General features: G+C 37.4%; 1 pseudogene; it reads left to right on the forward strand.

Annotated features, from left to right (window-relative positions):
- Positions 1–4430: 4430 nt before the first annotated feature.
- LOC132426324 (large ribosomal subunit protein eL34-like) lies at positions 4431–4896 on the forward strand (annotated as a pseudogene).
- Positions 4897–24653: the final 19757 nt, after the last annotated feature.

Below are 24653 nucleotides of genomic sequence, written 5' to 3' on the forward strand. Positions count from 1 at the left end.
AAGCTAAAAGTGTTGTATCTGCTATAGTTTGTCTCCTCTATATGAAACACCAGAATTAGCAATTCCACAAAGCATTGCCTTCCACAAGCATCTCTTGTAAAATTTATCTTGGAGCTAAATATAAAGATTGAAAATAATAAAATAGAACCTACTTAAGGTTGTTACATCTTCGTTACTCACCAATAGTAGTTTAATAAATATTTCTTATATTTTAATTAGGACTTTCACTAGGTGACTGGTTTCTGGGCCACATGAAACAATTTTCACTTTTCCACTGACGTCAATTATCCAAGCTAAAACCCATCTTCTACTCTGTGGTATTTCAAATATGGTATAAATGATGAAAATGCAAGCTGTTGAAGTTACTATCAATTCGACTGTCTTTATACTAGGCTGAGTTGCATAGATTCATCATCAGTTCTAGACTACAGCATTATTTTAATGTAATTTCTGCATTTACTGATATGTTTAATTGCACAGAAGGTGGCCAGTAGTATAAATTAAACAGCTGTGTTTTTTGGTTGAGATCACCATGTTAATAAAATTATGAGCTTCTAAAATATCTTGTCAGATTATAGAAATTTAAACTGTTTTTCAGTTTACATGATCATTTGAAAATTTATTACTATGAACTATAAAAAGTATGCGTGACAAGGCTCTACTTAAGCTTAAAAGAAAGTAAGCAATGCCTATTCACAAAGTGTTCCTGATGGGCCTCATTGAAAGCAACTGGTTTAGAAAGCAGAGGTAGCAGTTCACTAATCACCTCTCATTAAAGTTGAAACAGTAGCATAGCAATCCATTAAGCTCCAAATCCTATTATCATCTATCTGAAAACTAAAATTGTGGATATGAAATATAAATAAAGTAAAAATTGGCAGATAGAGATAATATATCTAAATCATTGTTGCATACCCTAAATTGCTTATTTTGTCAAGGTATAAAATGTACTGCACAGAAAAAATTATCCATAAAAGTATATTGAACCAATTGTTATGCTTTCCTTTGCACAAACCAATCCCCAAAGCTCTAATTAATTTCCTAAATATATACAATCCCAACAGCTCTCACAAACACATACAACACAAACAAGACAAAATAGGTATCAATGTAAAGTACTAAGTATACACCATTTACCATTTGAAAAAAAATATCTAAATCAAAGTCAACTCCTGAAATAAATGACCACTAAAAAAACTGACTAAGATCAATAATTTTAAATGCCCTCAAATGAAGTTCATACTTCTGAAATAGATTAAGGATAATTCTCTCTCTCCCCCCCTCTCTTTCACACATGCACACATACTTGATGCCAGTTGTGAAATAGCTGTACTTTAGTTTTCTGTTTCTAAATATATATATGTTTTTCCTGTGTGCCTAAAATAACCACCTTAAATAAAACGAATAAATTAAACAAAGTCAAAAGAGAAATGATCACATGGAAAAAACATGTGATACAACACATATCACAGCAAAGGCTTAATTTTCTTCCTATATAAAGACTCCTACAATTAGTAAGAAAAACACCAAAATCCCAAGAGAAAAACAGGCAGAGGAGAACAGATGAATACCAGAAAAGGAAAAAAACAAAACAAGTCTTAAATATATGAAAAGCACTAGGAATAGGAAGCCCTCATTTTTCCACTCCCATCCCCACTGCCCCAAGCCCTTCCTTAGTAGATAGTGTGTTAAGTTCTTCTCCCAGTTTTCCTGTGTTGGTATAGTATTCTCCCCTCCAGTATGAGGCTTTAATAGAATCTGTTTTTATCAAGCAAATATACACCACTTAACCAGTCAATTCATTCTGCCCAGTAGTTTCAAGCTCTACCTTGGATTCCAAACACCTTTCTCATAGCACATACCATTTCTCAGAGGGTGCTCTACGGTAACTTTGCAGGCCTTAATAACTTAATACTAAAGTGTCAGATCTACACGGTTGGAGAGTAACACTTTTTTCACCCTCCTGGAAATGCGCTACTCTGGATCTTGCTGGATCCTAACATACTCCTCCACTTAGATCGCAAGTAGAGAGAATAGACTTACAGAATCAGAAACCTAGGAAAGGAACTCTCGAAATAAGTCAGTCTTCCCCTTTTGCCCTCCTTCTTTTCTTGAAACAAGCTACCCAGAGAGCACCATATTCAGATCTACTCCTTAGAAGAGGGGCTCTGTGGGAGGGAGTCCTGAGCAGTCCCATGGCTGGAGAACAATGAATTTCAGCCTGGACTTCAGCATAGGAAACCAAACCCCCTGCAGTTAGACTCATTCAGACTCCCATATCAGCATTTCCCACTGGTATTTTCTAGAGCCCTTGGTCTTGTTGGGTCTTGTGTGGTTCTGGGAAAATTTGACTGTACTCCCTCAAAGAACCAAATACACACAAGTTCCTCTCAAAAGCAGGCAGATATTGTTTTAAAATCAAAAGTATATATAAAATAACCAACATATAGCACAGGGAACTATACTCAATATTTTGTAATAATCTATAGGGATGAAAATCTGAAGAAGAATGTATGCGTGTGTGTACATGGGTGTGTGTAACTGAATCATTGTGCTGTACACCTGAAACACGATATTGCAAATCAACTATACTTCAGTAAAAAAAGCATATGTCTCATCACAATCTACAATCTACAATATTGTTGTGATTGCTCTTTAGTACTAAATTCTCACCCTTGCTTGTTTTTATATGAAAATTTCTACAAGAATTGTTCAACATGTGCAATTTTAATACTATCTCATAGCCAATACATTTCTGACAGATATAAAAACTTTCATGTACTTTTACTGTCTTCAATTTTTTAGAGCAATTTTTTTTGTTGGTCAAAACAGACTATTAGTGTTAACCAAGTTAAATCAAATTTAAATGAATTCAGACAGCTTAACACAGGAATACATTCATATGCAAAGCACACAATAGTCAAATCAGATAGAGAAGTTGATAAAAGAAGTTTTAGAGAAAGGAAATCCCATCAAGTGCAACTTAACCTAATTGAGACTGATTTTAAATCACTTTCATTTCAAAGGTAGATTTAATCTTTCAAGAATAGCTTTTTTTCAATATGAAAATGAGAGCCCTTTGAATCTTTTTTTTCCCTCTCTTTTCATCTTGTTATTATAATCCACTAGGTGGGTGAATTTTATCTGGCAAGATTTCATTATCTTCTGCTTTGATTAGGAATCATTACAATTTGTAGTATTTTCTTTACTTCCTTTCAAAGAACTTCAATCTGTTGGTTTAATAAACATGCTAATATATGTTATAGAATAAAACTCTAAGTAAGGAGATTAGAGCAGGTTCTAGTGTGGAGAAGGTATGTTATTTTACTTTTTGTCACCATATATTAGAAATTTCTAAAGGGAAAGGGCACTAGAATTTTTGAATAATTCTTACAGAGTCAATAGCAGACATTTTTATTACATTTAACAATATATAACAACTTTTATTGAATGGTTAATGTGTGATGAATGCTAACTACCCCACTGAGGACATGTCAAAATGTCCTCCTAAGGCTAACACCAAAAAACTAAACAATTACAACAAAGGACTAACTATTTTGATAGCTAGTAGTATGGGGCAGTTTGAAGGGGATTTGAAATATATATTTGAAGAATTAGTAAATGAAGTTTGAGAAATTGATGTCTAAGGCAGTTTCTTAAGATGAATATGGTTTATCCAGTTAACGTGTGTATTGGGACCAAAGAAATATGAATAATTATATCATAGCTCTGTCTATAACATTAATAATCCATTTTTATTAACCATCTTTGTTCAGTTCCTGTGACTTTCTTATGCACAAATTCTACCCATTTTTCATTTTCTCTTGCCTATTCCATATTGATTTGCTGATGATGTTTATATACACATCTGCGAAAGGCTATGCATATCTTGGTTAAAAGTGAGAATTTGGACTTCTAAACCACTACCTGTGTCTGAATCTCAGCTCTGTCATGTGTAATCACTATGACCTTGGTAAGTTCTTTAAAATCTCAATGATTCAGTTTTCTCATCCATAAAATAGGATAAATAATGGTATCAATCATGCAGGGGAGATGCGCTGATAAAAATAACATATGCAGAATTCATAGAAACAAATTTGTACATAGCACAAAGAGTACACAGTAAACTCTTTGTGTTTGCTATTATTTTATTAGATGTTGGATACTAAGTTTAGCAGCAATCTGCCACAAAGAGCTGTCTAAAAGCTATCAAGCACCTTTTCTACATTTCAATAGCTCCCTAAATTGTGAATCTTACTTTCCCAAATTGAAACCCTACATTTCCAATCACCTTTTCTGCTAGCTAGCAGACATGTGACTTAGGTTCTGCCAACTTGATGCACCTGTGTGAGTCCTGATTCATATGTAAGTTATGTCAGAAAAACAGCCAGGTATAAGGCACCCAACTTACTGGAGCACATAGAAGCAAGGGAAGTGAGTTCATGAGGTTGGCAATAATGGAGACCCTTTGTTCCTCCAGAGATATGCCTAAAGGCATTCAGAATGGTCCAGTGTTTGATGTACTATTGTAAGTTACCTGACAATATAGCCTCTAACAAACCTAGGCTGTCCTGAACCTCTGGTAATAGAATTGTTTACCTTTCCAACAGGAAGTTTGGGAAAGCACCAACATCTGCATGTGGGCTGTGCACAGGCTGACTTTAAGGGCTTCATGTTGTGAGAACTGAAATTCTTATGAGGTAGTTTAAAATAAACAAAAACAACATGTCAGTGAGGCCTACTTTGGATACATATGTGCAAAATAAGTCCATGACAGGATCAAGTGTGCTTTCCTTAGTGAGGAACAGAAACATTGTCAAAGTGATGAAGGCATGAGCACAGAATCATAAACCTAAATTAAAAAATAAAGCTTTTTTGAGTAACAAAACAGTTTAAAAACTAATAAAGTAAGATAAATTATTATGACAGTCCTTTTCTAATTGTGATGGAAGTACTGGGGGTATCAGAGCTTTAGTTGCTCAACCACAGAGTTCTGTGTTGTGGTCTGAGAATTGTTCCTTGAAGCTTATTAATATTTCTTGATAAATCTTCCTGTTTAAACTTGTGAGAGTGGAATCTACTGACATAGTGTAGGGAGGATGACCAATACAGTAATTTACATCGGAGGAAGTTACAGGCATCCCGCACTCCGAAAAAACAAACAAACAAAAAAAAAATGGGAATTTGAAATGGGTCATCTCATTTGAGTGAGTTTGAAGTCAGTGAGTAGAGAATTGATTAGCATTAGGAAAAGGATGTGAGTATTCCATGGCACATAGTGGCAAAACATTGACTTAACTCATCATTGTGGTCCCTTGGAATGAAGTGTGTATTAAAGTAACATTTTGAGGATTCAGTGTTTACTATTTACACCACTTTAGTGGGTATCAAAAATACCAAGGCTCTTTTGTGCATAGACTGCTTAGAGAGTTTAAAAAATAATTTAACAGCTCAAAGTTTTAAATTATTATTCAACCATTACTAGATAAGCAATAGATTCTCATAACATGCTTAAAATGTTTTTTTGTCATTTAGCAACAGGGCTGTTTAGCAACACAGAATCTGCTGTCGTCATCACTGTGTTTCAGGATAGGCAGAATCCACAGCTGCTTTAGGCCTCTTTCCATATGCATTCATTCATTCAACAGATATCTCTAGCCAACCACATAAAAGGAACTAATACAGATGATGCATTATAGAAACTAAAGAAATGGGTAAGTTCTCTGCCTTCAAGGATCAGAAAATAGATAAGAGGATAGGTATTAATAAGAAAAATGAAGCTGGCTAGGGAAACTAGAAGGATGGGGTAAAGTTTTACTGAAAATTATCAGGGAATGCCCTATGATAGTCTGGATACTCCACCAAGCAGACACCAAGATAAGATTAGATGAATAGAAACTACATGATTTCACCAACAGAAGAGTGACTTAATATTTAAAAGGTGTCACCCTAGCTACTCTATCATTCTACTGGTTCAGTGAGACCAGTTTTCATACATTTTTGTTTTCAAGATTTCTATCAACTACTGTATATCCTGTGAATTTGTCTTTCAATCAATGTTAAAAAATGAATGAATGAATGACTATAGTTCCAAACCATACTCATTTTTCTAAATTAAAATATAGAGAAAATAAAAGTGCTGTGGATCTCATTTCTGTAACATGTTAAAACTATAAAATATTATGTATTGTTTGCAAAAGGTTAAATATGTTATATGCAGAAAAATGATACAAGCTAACTTCCCGATGGTGGTTACTTCTGGGTAGAGAAGGAAAGAGAGGATTCTCCCTTCAGATTAATTTGTAATTTTTTTTTTTTTTTTTACAAAAAAAATTGGAGGAAAATATAACAAAATGTCAGCAATTTTAAATCCAGGATGATGCTGAACAGTTAGCTTTTGCTGTATAACATACCACTCCAAAACTTTTTTTTTGCTCAAAACACACCATTTATTTAAGCTCTTGATTTTATGGATGAGTTTAACTGATGGGTTCCACTGCTAAGTCTCTCCTGGGCTCACTTGTGTTTGTAGTCAACTGCCAGACCTTCATGGGTCTGGTCGCTATAGGGAGGCCCTTATCTAGGGCAGCTTTGTCTGCCAGGAGGCTACACCAGGCTTGTTCAAAAAGTGGAAGGAGGGGGTTCCCTGGCGACACAGTGGTTGAGAGTCTGCCTGCCGATGCAGGAGACACAGGTTTGTGCCCCGGTCTGGGAGGATCCCACATGCCGCGGAGCGGCTGGGCCCGTGAGCCATGGCCGCTGAGCCTGCGCGTCCGGAACCTGTGCTCCGCAACGGGAGAGGCCACAACAGTGAGATGCCCGCGAACCGCAAAAAAAAAAAAAAAGTGGAAGGACGGATTCAAAAACCACAAGAAGTAAAATCCAGTGTGCAAGCATCTTTCAAGGTTCTACTTGCATCATATTTGCTAAAGAGCCTTTGGCACATGGCTAATCCAGATTCAAGAGGTGAACGTGGGTAAATAGATTCCATCTATTGATGGAAGGAGCTCAAACTATTGTCATCATTTCTGCAAAAACACCACAATTCTCCTGATCACAACTGTTCACATTCCTCCTGCCTGAAATATGTTCATTTCTACCCCAGGATCCTCCAGAATCTCACTGAATTGCACATCAAGCTTGAAGTAAAGGATCTCACGGTCTCTATTAATGTGAATACAGATGATGTCCCTCTGGTGGTTTCTCTTAATTCATGGCCCTATGAACTAAAAAGGCAAGTTATCTGCTATCTGTCCCACACACACACATGCACATGATACAACGATGAAAGAGGGGCAACATAACTGCAGTTGACACCCATTCACAGGGAGGATGTACGAGAGGTACATAGCAGTCACTGGTCCATAGCTATTATAAATTACTCCTGGGTAAACATTGCCAGGTTCTCTTACCCTGGGGACAGGACCTAGTCATTTCCCTGGAATTGGCTCCCAGTTCACAACTGAATCTCTACTATTACCATAAGAATATCTATTTTCCTGTTCTTCTCCATACCTGGCTCTTAACTCCTCATACCAGGTTCTTGGCTTCATCCTTTGAGAAATTCTACCTTTTCTCTGTGAAAAGCTGAGAAGATTACTCAACCTGTTTTCTGTCCATAGAAAATAAAAGGCCCAGAGGCTTTTATGCAATTTTCTTGGTCCCTTTGTTTCAAGATGGGATCCTTTTAACTGACATAACTGCCTTTAAAAATCTTTATAGGCTATCTGTGTATCAGATAATAGACCATTGCGCTTCATAAAAGCCACATCACTAATTGTTTTCCAGACAGACTTTTCTCTATTTTGAACACATACAACTACTTAAATCTTTAGAGGTCTTAACAAAGGGTCTAAAGCCAACACCCTAGATTTGATCTGATGCCATGACCCTGCTTTGATCATCGTGACCCTGATGCAAAGTTTCATTGGCAATTCTTTGGTTTTCATCTTCCAGTTTTTTATTTATTTTAAGAATCTGCCCTTAGCTGAAGACAAACAGTTTCATTTTCCAGTTTATCACTTTCTGGCCCATTTACATTCCCTCTAAATTCTTCTGGCAAACTGAATCATTCTTTCTTTAGCTCATCTCTCTCTTCCTGGAGCCTATTTATTTTAGGCAGATAAAAGAAAACAATAGACATGTTCAACATTCTGCTTGGAAATCATGTTGCCAATGACAAGTTCATTAGTTCATTTCTGTCTCCAAGTTATTGTCGCTGACAGTTTTGACCTTTTTTTCCATCCTGCCATTTACTTGACAAATTTCAGCATCCAAAAAGTTTGCTTAATATTTTTCCAGGCTTTGTTAATAGCACCTTTTTCTCCCCCAATTATGGAAATTTATTGACTAACATGATCACACATTATATGTGGGAATTAAGACAATTACAGCATGTATACTTTACCTCAGGTGTTGACATATCCACTGATATCATCATCATCGAAATTCATATGACAGTATAAGTTATTCAGGAAATACTTTATATACTTTATCTCATTTAATATTCACAGAAACATTATAAAGTGATTTTTTAATGGATGTATTTTATGGTTGAGAAACAAGGAGGTTTAGAAAGTTTTAAGTAACAAACCCAAGTTCACTCCCAAAATTCCCAAGTTGAGCACAAGGTAATCTTCAGTATCTACTAAATAGCCCGTGGACAAATTCAAAGCAAAATATAAAGTAGGAGAATTTGGTTTTTCTTTTATGAATTTCCCCAGTGCCCCTTGATGATCTCAATTCCTTTGTGTGACCAAGAAACCAATTCAATGGTAAATAAAAGACATAGTTTCTAAAAGTACTAAACAGTCATGATTTACAATTGCTTTTTATCAGAAGAATTTAGAAAAGAATGTCAGTTGGTAGGATGTGTACTACAGTAGTTTTGTCCTTGTCAGGAGGTAACTGGAAGTGACAAATTGTCCCTTCTCTCTTACTCACATGGAATATCAGTGACAGAAAGTGTCCGCAATGCAACACACTGCTTTTGAAACCTTGTATACTACAGTCCCAAGGTTAACAGATGGGATCCTTATCAAGTCTGAAAGGAACAGAGGAGGGAGCCCAGGAGAGTGAAAAGGCTAACAGCATCTTTAATATTTTCCATTGTTCCTTCATTCAGTACCACAAGTTTTCTGTTCCTGTTATGGGAACACTCTGTTTCTAATTTATGTATCAGTTATCTAGTGCTATGTAACAAACTACAGTCATCGCTCAGTATTTTGGGTGGGGGGATGGGGGCAGGGCGGGATTTGTTTCCAGGAACACCCTGGATACCAAAATCTGAAGATGCTGAAGTCCTTAAATAAATGGCATAGTACAGTTGGCCCTCCACATTCATGAATACAGAGAGGGCTGATTGCACTTCACACTTGATGGATTAAAACAATGGCTCTTTACCTCAGCTAGGCAGTTCTTCTGGTTCACCTGGTCTTACACTTGAACCTACAGTAGCTACCAGGACAGCAGGGGTTAGGGTCATGGTTGGAGGGGTGGAGACTTCTTGTGTCTTTGCTCAGAAGAATCACTTATTCTCTCTCAGGCTATCCAGGGGTGTTTTACACAGTGCTGGAAGACTTCCAAGAGTCACAAAAGAATAAACACCAATTTACAAGCATTTTTCAAGTATCTGCCTATGATATGCTCATTAACGTCTGGTTGGCCAAATAAAGCTGTGTGGCCAATACAGAGTCAAGGGCAGAAAATCTACCTCTTCTTGGGAAGGCAAGTCTTTGCAGCCAATTTTGTAGTCTAGCACAGGTTATATTATTTTCTGTATGTCAAAATATATAATTGTAAATTTTTAAAAAGCATTTAAATAAATTTTAAAAAAGCATTGTGAAAATTAAGGTTTTTCTAATATCAATGCATATGTATTAATGTCATTCCTCATTGAAGTAATCATTGTTTATTTTATAAAGGTTATTAGTTTGTATTTTAATTTCTACATTTATTAATTTAATTTTCATTCATTCATTTACTATTTATAGAGCTAATTTCACAAGCAGATGAATAAAGAATTAGCCCAGGGATTTGTAAAACTCAAAGTAATTGTTGCTATGCTTCTAATGGCCTAAGGAAATACAACAGGACAGGTTTTTTTCCCTAACATAGTCCCACTTTCCCCTTCAACATACACACTGGATGCCACTGAATTCAAAGTTTTCCTCCTACAGGTAACTTCAAAAAAAAAAAAAAAAAACAAGAAAATTAATTAAAATCTTATTTTTCTCTCAAAAAAAAAAAAAACAGCTCATTTGACAATAAATGCTGGAGAGAGCATGGAGAACAGGAAACCCTCTACACTGTTGGTGGGAATGTAAATTGATATAGCCACTATGGAGAACAGTATGGAGGTTCCTCAAAAAACTAAAAATAGAGTCACCATATGATCCAGCAGTCCCACTCCTGGGCATGTATCCAGACAAAACTATAATTCAAAACGATACATGAACCTGTGATAAACCATAATGGAAAAGAATATGAAAAAAATATATATGTATAACTGAATCACTTTGCTGTACACCAGAAATTAACACAACATTGTAAATCAACTATACTTCAGTAAAATAAAAAAAAAAAAACTTGTTTGAAACGAAAGTAAATATTTTTAGTAATATGGATGCCATAGTTGCTTGTCTTTGGTAATGTTTTCAGAAAAACCAAATTTACCAAAATACAGCATGGAGTTACTTTACACAATGTCAAAGATATATGACCATATGTTTTCAATATTGATGTTTTTTTAAAAAAATATTGTAGGTAAATTTTTGTTTATTATATAAGTAATATTACAAAGTATCAGTTATATTTTGTCAGTATTATAGAAACACAAGATGTAATCTTGCAGTGTAAATACCATGGATTCTTTATATTGTTAAGAGATATCACTAAAACTGATGAACTCTTCTCAGTCTTTTCATCACTTGGCTAAAGATCCTCATTCTGTTCCTTTAATTCCTGCTTCCTAGTACTCTGAAACTGAAATTCCAACTGTATGTAAAATACATAATTAAAACAGCTGTTTAAGAAAACAGCCAGACCAAAAAATAATTCTTTCCTCTATTAGTACCCAACGTCCTTTGGGAAACTTATCTTTTGCCTTTGGATAAAATCAAGTGGGCCTATTAGGTTCCCCATCTTTTCCTAACTAGAGAACAGGCATATGATCAAACTAGGCCAATCATAACACTGTGATAAAGCAAAATTTTCTGTTTCAAAAAAAAGGCAAATGACAACATTTTAATTAATAATAAGTACAATTAAAAAAACACATTTATCTGTAAAAGCAAGCTTTCCAAAATCTAAAATCTACACCCAAGCATCGCTTAGGCATTACTATTAACTGGTCCTCTCTACACACTTCATTTTTACTCTGATAATCTCAGAATTGCCATTGATAACAGGATATCCATGAAATAAGAAAATTATGATTGGTACTTTGTGTTCTCCATCAATAATAAATGAGCTGGAAAGAATAAATTCAAAGAGGCATAAAACATTTTGCTTTAAACACAAAGCAAATCAATACTAATCTGATCCAGTCAAGAAGTAAAAGCACATGTTATATATCATTCAACCCTTTTTTCAAATGTACACTTGTCATATACAAGGTTTTTGATGTTGTCATAGAACTTGATGGTTATGTTCAGTTAGAGGAAGGAAGAATAACACACTGGACAAGTTCATTCCCAAATTTGCCATTTTTAAAAACTGAATACATTTTAAAGAAAATGGAATTTAATAAAAAAGTTTGCTAGAATATCCATCATACACACTGTCAGTAATAGTCCTCCGTTCCAGCATTGTATTTATTCATTCGTTGAGAAAATATTGATTAAACAACTACTATAGGCTACCATGATTATAGGTGCCAAGTTTAGAGCAGTGAACAGACAGAAAATTCCATGTTTACACAGGGTGTATATTTTGATGCTCTTTGGTCCTGATCACTTCAGTGACAGGGACCCCCATCCTTGAGTTCCTCTCTCCTTCTGCTAATAATAACCATGTTAGTTTTCTCCGGTTCTTATTCTTGAATTTTAAAAATTCTTAGAACAGGTCAATAAGGTTTAATCACAAAGTCTTGGATTCCAAATTTTGTTCCTTGATGCTGGTAAAACTTTTTTAAACTTATTGTTAGTTGAATTTTATATTGCATTCCAATAAATTGTTTTCGTAAACATTTCTAGACTTCATCAATGTAAGGTCCGTTGGCCCGGGTGAAAGCAGGCCCGGGGGGTAAGAGAAAACATCGACCAGGATGAGGTAGGAGAGGCATCGGGACATAATGACCTCACCTATTCTGGGAATCAACAAGAGACTCTAACTTCCTGCCCAGAAAACAATGGGGCTGACGGGAAGGGAAAATGGGCTTACGTCCCACAACAGACCAACCAACACCTGGCCCTGTTGTATCCTCACCAAATAAGGAATTACCCTGTATAGCAAACCACCCCCTCCCCTTGCAAGCCGCCTTCTGCTTTTACCCCAATAAAAATCCCCCTCATCCAGTACTGGACGCGACTCCTCTGGCCCCTTTCTCTCAGACCAGTGAACCTAGCCCGGGAGCGCTCCCTAATAAAGCTCACGAAGCTTTCCTCTGTTTCGCGGTGCCGTTTGTTAAGATCCGACCTTACAATCAATAGATGATATATATCCTACTCAGAATACAAATTGGAAGTTGGGAAGGCAGGTGAATTCTGGAAGTAGATATTTGAGATCCTTAAGGAAGAGTATGCAGGCTGCAAAGCAAAGCAAGAATAAAACCCTGTTGAACACTGAGTGTCAGAGAGTGAAAGGATAAATCACCAAGAGGAATTAAAAAGGATTAGAAGATTGATTGGAATCCAGGTTCTGGGAGGCCAAGGGAAGACAGTTTCAAAAAGTAGGGAAAGTATGTAATGTTGGATGTCATAAAATTGATATCTGTGATCATATGTTAATCCAGTTTGCTTAGATCATTCTTTGTTCTTAATTGATCAGTTTATTCTTTTTTTCAGTAAAACATTTCTAAGAAAGTGATTGACTAAAAGTATGAACACCTTGAGCTGGAAGTAAGAAGTTTGTGGTTCCAGTTCTTACTCACTTGGTAAAGGTGCTGAACATCTATGAATCTGTTTCCTGATTTTCAAAATAATATACATGATACCTATTCTACTGAAACATTTTTGTGAAGATCAAATCGGTATACATATGAAAATACTTTGTAAAATATCATATGACTTAAGGAAGATATTTATGCTTTAGAAAAATAAGTTTTTTTTTAACTACAGACCTTTCTACTATCTCATCTGCTAAATTTAAATTATTTCTTTCATTTATTTAATCAGATTGAATGCAGTACTCACACATGAGAACAGATCTGATGTAATCTTTAAGATACTCCTCGGGAAATTATAATCAAGCAAAAGGTAATTTTTGCCTATAGAAGTATGATTGAAATTTACCCAAGAACGTTATCCTGAAATAACCTCTGGGAGTCAAGAAGGTGAGACAATATTAACAAAGGAGTTAATTTAGCAAAGTCGGTGATAAGCATGTCAATCAAAAACGAGAAATATTTGCAATAATCTGCTTTTGAATAGTTGTTTACTGTATTTTTTAAGTCTTCCTATTTCACATAGAAAATGAACTTGAATCACAACTATTTTGCTTAAATGGATATGAAAGAATTTTCAAACAGTCATTACAACTCCAACTTTTTTTCAGCTAAAAAAAGTAGAATTTCTCTGTTTTTCTAGATTATATCATTGAAAATAATCTAAAGGATTAATTGCCCTTATTGAACCACCATTTAGGAAAGCATCACCAATTGTTTGAGGGATCTCATTGCCGAAAAGCTTCATACAACCTTTCTTCCACTGTAAGTAACACCTATAACCTAAGACTCTAGACTGCTCTGTGTCGAAAGGATTTTCAGAGCACATATATAGTTGAATATATCTGTGTTATGCACACATGTGGTATTTTTAACACATGTATATGTGTATAGAATCTTATTATTTTCCAAACCCTTTTCTCATTCCGGCCTTAGGCTGTGAGTTGCTGTTTTCTCAAACCAAACTTATTTCCTCCAGGTCTTTATTCTGCTCAACCCATCACCTCCCTCACTTCTCTGATAAAATGTCACCTACTACAACTTTTCTTTCTTGACAACCTTATCTAAATAGAAGCCAGGACCTGAAGAACAGGGTAACCTAGTTTTTCAGGATGATTTTTCACATAAAGACAACTGAGTTTTCTCTTTTACAGGATAAAAAATCTCCTGGTTTTGTATTCTCATCATTCCTGTAACTGTCCTCTAAATGTTTTCCATTTTATCATAATACTTTTCATTTGCCTGTCTAAAACTCAAAAAACAAAATGAATACATTACCTCTTTCATTCTAGAGGCTACACTTCTATTAAAGTACTTATTAGCATGTTTGGCCATTACTTTTTACTGTTATCACACACTCAACTTACTGGAAATTTAAATACCTAAATTGTATGTGATTCTATTGAGGCATTGTGACCTCTTAGATTTTGCAGTTATTTCTGGAACTCTGGTTTCAGACTCTACATGGATACATATTAAATGTGCTACATTTGGCTCATAATTTCCAAATTATTGATACAGTTATTTTCGCTGATGTACTTATTTGTTGATCTCCTCTCAGAAATTTATTCTAAAATTTCCCAAGTTAATAATAAAGATTTCATTAACTTGTTTGAACTGTTTTCATCCTAAAGGCATGGTTAAACACCTGTGGGAACAATCAGTTCCCAGAGCACAATGACACTGTGGAAGTCTACAGAGCTACAAAAGCATGATCCATAATTCAACTAAACATAATAAGGGTACAGCCTTTGCCAAGGAAACTTTGAAATTGCTTTAATCATTCTAACCAAACTTTGTTTTCTAGCTAGCATGGCTCAGTTTTATTTGCCTGAAGATAAAAGGCTAAAATTGTTCTGGACATTCTTCTCACTTATATTCAGGCTAAACCTTGTCACTGAGGTCCTCATACATTCTCATAACTCCAAGAACAAATTATGTGGCAATAAAGTTCAAAGGGAAGACTCCAGCCCTAACTGATACTCATTCTTCAGAAATATTCCTAAATGTTGATTCTCATAATAGAGAATATTTGTATTATCAGATAATCCTCTAACTTTGGGAAACTACCTTCTTCAACATTAACATATGTATCTAGTAGAAAATAACCTTCGTTGAGGCAGGAGATAGATGGGCCCCAGGCTGAGCAACTGGAGTTGCTCCCTGTGGACAGATACTCCAAAATAGCAAGAGCGAGAGAAGAGCTGAGCCCTGCCCAGATAAGAGACAAAAGACCACGTAATCTTAATTCTCAAAGTCAAGCAGACCTTCCCAACTATGCATGCGCAGAAAGGCTCTGTGAAGGTCAAAAAGGGAGGGGGCGCCACCTCATAGTAAGTAATGTCAACCTACCCATAGGCCTCTTCACTAGAATCCATCTTGGCTAAGAGATGCATGCACACACATGGTAGGACCCTGAGATATACCAAATATGGACTCAGAACCAGGCAAATCAAAATAATTGGCCAAAGGAAACCCAGAAGAAATGCCTCATATATGTGATTCAAACTACCACAAGGGCATGACTCTCTCTCTGAGTCCACCCTTGTGTCTATCCACAAGTACCCTTTTCCCTCCTAATAAACACTTTACTTGTTTCACCACTTTCCGTCTCCATGTGGAAATTCATTTATACAAAGCTGCTGGACCTTGTTTCTGGCCACTGGTCCCTGGTGGTCTAGTGGTTGGAATTCAGCGCTCTCACTGCCGCGGCCTGACTTCAATCTCTTGCCGGGAACTGAAATCCTGCTTCAAGCCACTGCAGGCCGAGGCCACCCAAGATCATCATGATACTCACCTTCCCAGCCATAGCAGTGATCCATGGCCTACCAATTAGAATGCCCATTGTACCTTGTAACTTTACTATATAGTTCCTAGCAAGGCTCTATGAGTAATTATCTGTTTAACACATGTACACATCATTAGACTGTAACAAATGCAATGTTAGAAACCATGTCTGTTGCGTAACATTGAAGCACTAAGATTAACACAGTGTCTTTCCCCAAGTAGGTCTACTTTCTCTTTTACACCATCTTAGTCTGTTCAGGCTGCTTTAATAAAATACCAGATTTAGTGGCCTGTAAACAACAGCAATGCATTTCTCACAATTCTGGAGACTGGGAAGTCCAAGATCAAGAACCTGTTTCCTGGCTCAGAAATGACAGCCTTCTCACCGTAACCTCACATGGTGGAAGGGGGTGAGGGAGCACTTTGGGGCCTCCTTCATTAGATGCCTAAAGAATTAAGATAAAAGGTCTGTTCGAAGAAGAGTGCTATCCACAGAGATATCTACAAAGAATATGGGCTAGGTGTGGTGGGGGAGAAACCAGAGTCCACTCTGCCCCATTGTCTCTGCAGGGCCCAGCAAATATTTGTTTACCAAACATCTGCTTTTTTATCTCCATATAAATTGCCTTCCTCCAAATCCCAAACCTCTTCCCCAACATTCTCTTTTGTCTTTAGCTGAAGATAATATTTAAGGTGAGGACTTTGGCTATTTTGGCAAGTTAGTTTCGCTGGATCTCTCCCACGTGTACAGGATGTATGCATGTTATTAAACTTTTGTCTTTTTTCTCCTGTTTATCTGTCTCGTGTCAATTTAATTCTTAGACTAGCCAGAAGAACTTAGAAGGGTAAGAGGGGTTTTTTTGTTGTTGTTGTTTCCTCCCAACAGCATAAATTCTGCCCTCATGACCTATCTTCCAAAGGTCCCATCTCCAAATACCATCACATTGGAAATTAGATTTCAACATATGAATTCTGGGAGAACATAAGCATTCAGTCTATAGCATATAGGGAAATGTTGGCCCCTAAAGTTTTAAACTCCAACAAATTTGGTAAACCTATGGGCTGATTCTATCACTACCATCATGACACCTAGGCAAGAGGAACCACTGATATGTATCCATCATTTTTAAGAGCATCAGAAATTATGGGCATAGAAATACATACAGGCATGCACACACCCACTCACCCCCCCCCCCCCACACACACACCACAGAAACAATTCTTTCACTTGGGATGCACTAGCCAGCACTCACATACACTATGTATGTCTGCTGTTATATGTCTAATTCTTCATCACAAAACACAACTATATCTGAATGTCATGAAGGTTTGCAGAAGCTGTTGCTGTCATTGCTGAAGACAAATACTATTTTGCATTGCAGAGAGGATCTGTGTGATGGAAGTGCTTAGATAAGAAAAAAGACAATTTAATTAACTTGTCAAATCCTTCTTCTCTGATAGCAAGAATGTAATAGATTCTTGCATGATGAGGTACAGTGTCAAGCATCTGCTTTACTGTTTTTCTTGATGCCCGAGTGTGTGATACCAAGGTACCCACAAGTTAGTACAATAGTCACAACAATGGCATGCGGTGGCTGAGGAATTTTTTTCACTATTAAATATTCTGTTCTATTTCTAAACTTGTGTATGCATGAAATAGGTATTTGTCAGAGTTCTCCAGAGAAACAAAACCATTAAAATATATAGAGAGAGAGACAGAGAGAGACAGAGAGACAGGGTAAGGCAGAGAGAAGAGAAATTTATTAGAAGGAATTGGTTCATGTGACTACAGAGGCTGACAAGTTCCAAGATCTGCAGGGTGGTTGGCAAGCTGGGGATCCAGGAAAGTCAGTGTTTCAGTTGAAATCCAAAGGCAGGAAATAAACAATGTCCCACATGGAAGACTAAGAGAGAGAAGGAAGGAATCAAGGAATTCTCATTTACTCGGGGGAGGGTCAGTTTTTTTCTTTATTCAGGCCTTCAACTAACTGGATGAGGCCTACCCACAGTAAAGAAGACAGTCTGCTTTACACAATTAGCAGACATTTGGTTCTGTCCAAAATGTCCATTGAAACATTTGGTTCATGCCAAAAGGTCTTTGAAATTTGGTTCTATCAAAAATGTTCAACATATTTGGCCCATGCAAAATGGTCCTTGATATTTTGTCCTTTCAAAAACACTTACACTTAGAAAACATCCCCAAGTTCAAACAGTCCACAAAGTTTATTAATACTATTGGTTTACAGGATGAATACATTAAAAATACTATCATGTTTTATTGATCCAATCATTGTGCTGTGGCTGCAGTGCCAGAAATAAACCTTCTTGCCTCTGTAGCCTAGTTGGTAATGGACTGTGGGTTTAGGTAGATGGATTAGGATTTGATCTTGCAGAAGAGTGAGATTTGTATTAACTAGGAGTACCAAAAGGAGTCCTATAGTTAGAGGACAAAGGACAACAAATGAGAATGGGATCTCATGATGCATGGTGCATTTATATGTCACTGGACATTTGACTGGATGTGGCTGAGTTGTTAAATAAGGGTGGAGTTTAAAAGGAGGAGCTTGTTCAAGCCACTATGTAAAATATGTGGCAAACATGTTGACATAAACACTTTACAGAGCATCTTGTTTATTTTCGAAGAATGAGAAGAGTGTGTCTCTCCCACCACACAGTGGTCAGGTATAACAGCTGCCATGAGAGGGGTTACTGGGCATCTAATTAAACCCTCTACATCTATCCCACTGCCCAGGGTTAAGAGGTAATGTTTCCCTTGAATAGATGTCCTATAGAGGTATGATTGTCGTAAATCACAAGAAGTGTCTGCTGCTATTTGGAGAGGTTTTAGTGGATGTGATGCCCACAGTTACCTGCCAATTGGCTAGTGCTTAGCTACTGGCTGATCTGACCTGGTCAAAATGGATACTGAATTCATAAGACATCAGTAAGGTTTCCCCGTCCAGTAAACCAGCAACCATTAGTCAGATGACTACTAAAACAAAACAAAACAAAAAACCTCTTCCCCTTTGTTTGGCAATATATTTTTATTTCAAAATATGGCAGAAGTAATATACTCATAAAAACAAAGCCAGTGCTACATTGTAATGGTTTTTGTCACCATTTCCATTCCTTTAAAAGAGATAGGAGTAAAAGGTACTAGTGTTTTAGTTATTGATCAAGATAATGGAGTAGGAACACACAGAACTCACCTCCTCCCATGAACACATCAAAAATACATCTACAAGTAGAACAATTTCATTGAAAACTAACTGTAAACTGGCAGAAAGACTCCTGTACAACCCAGGATGTAAGAAATGTCCACATAGAATCAGGTAAGAAGGGACAAAAAGGGTTGAGACATGTGCCCCTGGGACTGGACTCAGAGGGAAAGGAAGATTACACAGGGGGAGATCCACCCTGGAGGGTGAACAGTTCGAGCCACATATTGGGCATCCAGCCCTGGGTACAAACACAGGGGAAAAAAGTCCCCTTGGCTTGTTGGAAGGCTGCTGGGATTAACAGGTAGGCTGTGGGAAGCCTGGACTCTGCTTGTGAGGAGTGTGTGCATACTTGCTTACTCCTGAAACAGGGTGGACAGGATGGATTCAAACTGTACTAGTGGTTGACTGGCTTCCTATGAGCATCCCTGTATGAGACCCAGCCCAAGCCAAGTGAAAGCTCCAGCCTGCTTGCTTCATGTCGCGGTTCTACGCTGGACCAAGGGCTGTCACGACCAAGGAAAGCACTCAGCCATGAGACACAGCGGTGGCTCGGATCCAAAGTGGCAACTGAACAGGGCAGGGAAAGCTGTTACTGGTGCTTACACAGGGAACACATCAGAAGCAGCCCTGAACTCTGTCTGCAGCCAAAACACCACAGTTCCCACTCTGACCCAGAACCGGAGATAAATGGGCACCACCTCCCATGTGGCACACGTCCACATCAAGGCAGGAGCAGCAGAGGACAGAGGGAGAGATTGGCTGTGAAGGATGAAGGAGACTCAGACCTGAACTGGCCTCTGAGCAGGGCAGGGACAGCCATTACTATAGTTTTCACAAGCAGCACATCAGAAGCAACCTGGGGACTTCCCTGGTGGTCCAGTGGTTAAGAATCTTCCCTCCCAATGCAGGGGACTGGGTCTGATCCCTGGTCAGGGAACTAGATCCCACATGCATGCCGCAACTAAAGATGCCACATGCTGCAACTAAGACCCAGCACAGCCAAATAAATAAATATTTAAAAAAAAAAAAAAGAAGCCTCTGTCTGCAGCCAGACCCCTGCAGCCCACTCTAAGTCACATGCCAACAGACTGTGGGCCCCTTTTCTGCCAGTACTGCTCCCTTCTGGAGCAAGAATGATGGTGCTGGGAGTGGGGAGAATGCATCCCTAAAGAACAGAACCAGCTTGGACTTGACCCTCGTGGCTTCTGTCCAGCAACTTGGGACACACCCCTGAACCTGATAGTGTGGTGATGGCCAATGGGTAGAGGAGAAGCCTGGCTCACAGTTGGCTCTGGCACTAGCCCCTCCTTCTCTGGCCCTATTTCCTAGGAAGGTGATAGTTGCCAGCACACTGTAAGGAAAAACATGACTTGTGTTCACATCACACCCAGCTCTCCCACCAAAGGCACAGGGCACATGCAGACTGTATAGGGACACTCCCACATAAGGACGTCCCCTTCAAGACTGCAATAGGTAACTATTTCACCTAATTTCATAGAGACAGAGAAAATTAAGCAAAATGAGAAGACAGAGGAATTTGTCTTAATTGAAAGAGCAAGATAAAAGCCCTGAAAAAAAACAAATAATTAAACAGAAATAAATAATTTACCAGATAAAGAATTCAAAGTGTTAGTAATAAAAATTCTAAGTGAATTAGGGAAAGGAATAAATGAACACTGAGAATTTTAACAAAAAGCTAAAAAATATAAAAAAGAACTAGTCAGAACTGAAGACTACAATAACTGAAATGAAAAACACAGTGGCAGGAATTAACAGCAGACTAGGTGATATAGAACAACACATAAGTGATCTGGAAGATAGAATAATACAAATCACCCAATCAGAACAGCAAAAAGAAAAACAAATGTAAAAAATGAGAACAGTTTAAGAGATCTTTGGGATAACATCAAGTGTATCTACATTCACAATACAGGGGTCCCATAAGGAGAAGAGAGATAAGGGCGTTGAAAATGCATTTAATGAAATTAAGGCTGAAAACTTCCCAAACCTGAAGAAATAAGCAGATGTGTACATAAAGGAAGTACAGAGTTTCCAAAACAAGATGAACCAAAACAGACCCACATCAAGACATATCATAACTAAAATGGCAATAAAGAGAGAATTCTAAAGGCAGAAAGAGAAAAATAAAAAGTCATAAATAAGGGAAGCACCATAAGGCTGTCAGCTGATTTTTCTACAAAAACTTTGCAGGCCAGAAGGGAATGTCACATTATATTCAAAGTGCTTAAAGGGAAAAACCTGCCACCTAGGATACTCTAGCCAGCAAGATTATCATTGAGAACTGGAGGAGAGATAAAGAACTTCTCAAACAAAAACTAAAAGAGTTCATCAATACTAAATCTAACCAAAGACAAATATTAAAAGGTCTTTTCTAAGACAAAAAGAAAAGGCTATATCAGGAAGCAAGAATCTATAAGAAAGTAAAAATCCTACTAGTAAATGCAAATAAAGAGTAAAGGATGATGATCAACAACTTAAATAAACTAGCAAAGATTAAAAGACAAAAATATTACAAAAACAACTATAACTACAATAAACAGTGAATATATAAAATATGACATCAAAGACACAAATGTGGGGGAGGGGAGTATAAAATGTAGATCTTTTAAAATGTGTTTGTACCTAAATGACTAGCAGCTTAAAAAAAAAGTAGATATAGTTACAGGTCAGCATATATGAACTCCATGGCAATGAAAAATCAAAAACCTACAGTAGACACACAAAAACTAGAGAGAAAAGAACACAAGTATACCACTAAAGAAATTAATCAAAACACAAGAGAAGAAATAAAAAGAAGAAATGAATAAAGGACTATAAAAACAACTGGAAAACAAGTAATAAAATGGCAATAAGTACATACCTATCAATAATTACTTTAAATGTCAATGGACTAAATGCTCCAATCAAAAGACATAGGGTGGCTGACTGCATAAAAAAAGAACAAGACCCATCAATATGCTGCAAAATCAAATGCATATAACCCAAACTGTTATCAGATATGACAAATACAAAGCCAATAATCAGCTCTATATAGTTGGAGCAATTGTTCGTTGACTTAAGAGCAGCCCTGCCAAACTTCGTGGCAAGAAAGAACAAGAATAAATGTGAAATACAAAATTCATCATGAATTACAATGAAAATAATGTAAATACAATTTCAAAAAAGTTAAATACTTGTATTATTTAACAAAGCATGGACCAAACGTCTCAGTAGGTATTTTGGATAGTACCAAATTTCAAGGTATTTTGGCACGAGCCAAATGTCTCAGACAGGACCACAACTTAAAATCCTTTTGGTGAAGTTAAATGTTTGCATAATTTAACACATTAGAGGATGTTTCAATGGATGTTTGGAATAGGACCAAATGTCCTGCAAGGGCTTTACACAGTCTACTAATTTAAAAGTTAACCTCATCCAAAACACCCTCAGAAAAACACCCAGAATAATGTTGGACCGAATATCTGAGCACTCTGTGGGCCAGTCAAGTTGACACATAAAATTAACTACAACAAAGCATAATGCCAATTTTTCTTTGGCTACATAACATTCACTAAATTGTAAAGAGTTTTATTTTTATGAAAATATTTGAGCGAAGCCTGCTGCCATGTCCTGCCTGAAGACTGCAGCACACAGTGGGCTGTTGCTCCAGGATCTTGCTTCAGACAGAGTGGCAGGGGAAGCCAGATTCCACAACAGCAGCAACAGGGCTCGTGGCAAGAATCACAGCTTGCAGTCAGCGCAGGGCAGTCTCATCTTCCTGCAGCTTGTAGACCCTCAGACTTAGGAGCAGTTTCAAGCACACAACCTTGAGAGTAAGGTGTTCTTGAGACCATCTGTACCGAATCCATTACTGAACCCAGTGGAGACCTCTATATAAACGTTTAAGAGTCTGGCAGCACATGCGAAGACCTACTCTTTCAGCCACTGGCTGCTGGAGACAGCCTCATAGACAAATTGTGACCAAGTCCACCTGTTCTACCTGACCAGCTATTGTAGACCCTCATAATCTGACTTCATAATGGAGATCAGCACATTCACGGCAGTGACGCTGACAGGGTATTTGTGCTTCAGCCGGGTGTCAGGCCTGAGCCTTTGAGGTGGAAGAGCTGAGTTCAGGACACTGGATCACCAGACTGCCCAGTCCCATGTAGTATTAATCAGCGAGAGCTCTCCCAGAGACCTCTGTCTCGATGCTAAGACCCGACTCCACTCAACGACCAGCAAGTTTCAGTGCTGGGCGCCCCATGCCAAACAACGAGCAAGACAGGAACACAACCCCACCCATTACCAGAAAGGCTGCCTAAAATCATACTAAGTTCACAGACACTCCAAAACACACCACCAGACGCAGTCCTGCCCACCAGAAAGACAAGATCCAGCCTCATCCACCAGAACACAGGCACCAGTCCCAGCCACCAGGAAGGCCACACAACCCATTGAACCAACGTTACCCACTGGGGGGCAGACACCAAAAACAACAGGAACTACGAATGTGCAGCCCACGAAATGGAGACCCAAGCACAGTAACTTAAGCAAGAGGAGCAGACAGAGAAATACACAGCAAATGAAGGAGCAAGGTAAAAACCCATCAGACCAAAAAAATGAAGAGGAAATAGGCAGTCCACCTGAAAAAGAATTCAGACTAATGACAGTAAAGATGATCCAAATCTTGGAAATAGAACGGAGAAAATACAAGAGACATTTAACAAAGACACAGAAGAACTGAAGAGCAAACAAACTATGATGAACAACACAATAAATGAAATTAAAAATTCTCTCAAAGGAATCAATAACAGAATAACTGAGGTAGAACAACAGATAAGTGACCTGGAAGATAAAATACTGGAAATAACTACTTCAGTGCAGAATAAAGAAAAAAGAATGAAAAGAATTGAGGACCATGTCAGAGACATCTGGGACAAAAATAAACACACCAACATTCGAATTATAGGGGTTCCAGAGGAAGAGAAAAAGAAAGGGACTAAGACAATATTTGAAGAGATTATAGTCGAAAACATCCCTAACATGGTAAAGGAAACAGTCAATCAAGAACAGGAAGGGAAGAGTGTCCCATACAGGATACATCCAAGGAGAAACACACCAAGACACATATTAATCAAACTATCAAAAATTAAATACAAAGAAAAAATATTAAAAGCAGCAAGGGAAAAGCAACAAATAACATAAAAGGGAATCCCCATAAGATTAACAGCTGATCTTTCAGCAGAAACTCTGTGAGCCAGAAGGGAGTGGTAAGACATATTTAAAGTAATGAAAGAGAAGAAACTACATTCAAGATTACTCTAACTAGCAAGAATCTCATTCAGATTTGACGGAGAAGTTAAAACCTTTACATACAAGCAAAACCTAAGAGAACTCAGCACCACCACACCAGCTTTACAACAAATGCTAAAGGAACTTCTCTAGACAGAAAACACAAGAGAAGGAAAAGACCTAAAAACAAACCCAAAACAATTAAGAAAATGGTAACAGAAACATACATATCGATAATAACCTTAAAT

The sequence above is a fragment of the Delphinus delphis genome, chromosome 5 (assembly GCF_949987515.2).
Source record: "Delphinus delphis chromosome 5, mDelDel1.2, whole genome shotgun sequence".
Lineage (NCBI taxonomy): Eukaryota > Metazoa > Chordata > Mammalia > Artiodactyla > Delphinidae > Delphinus > Delphinus delphis.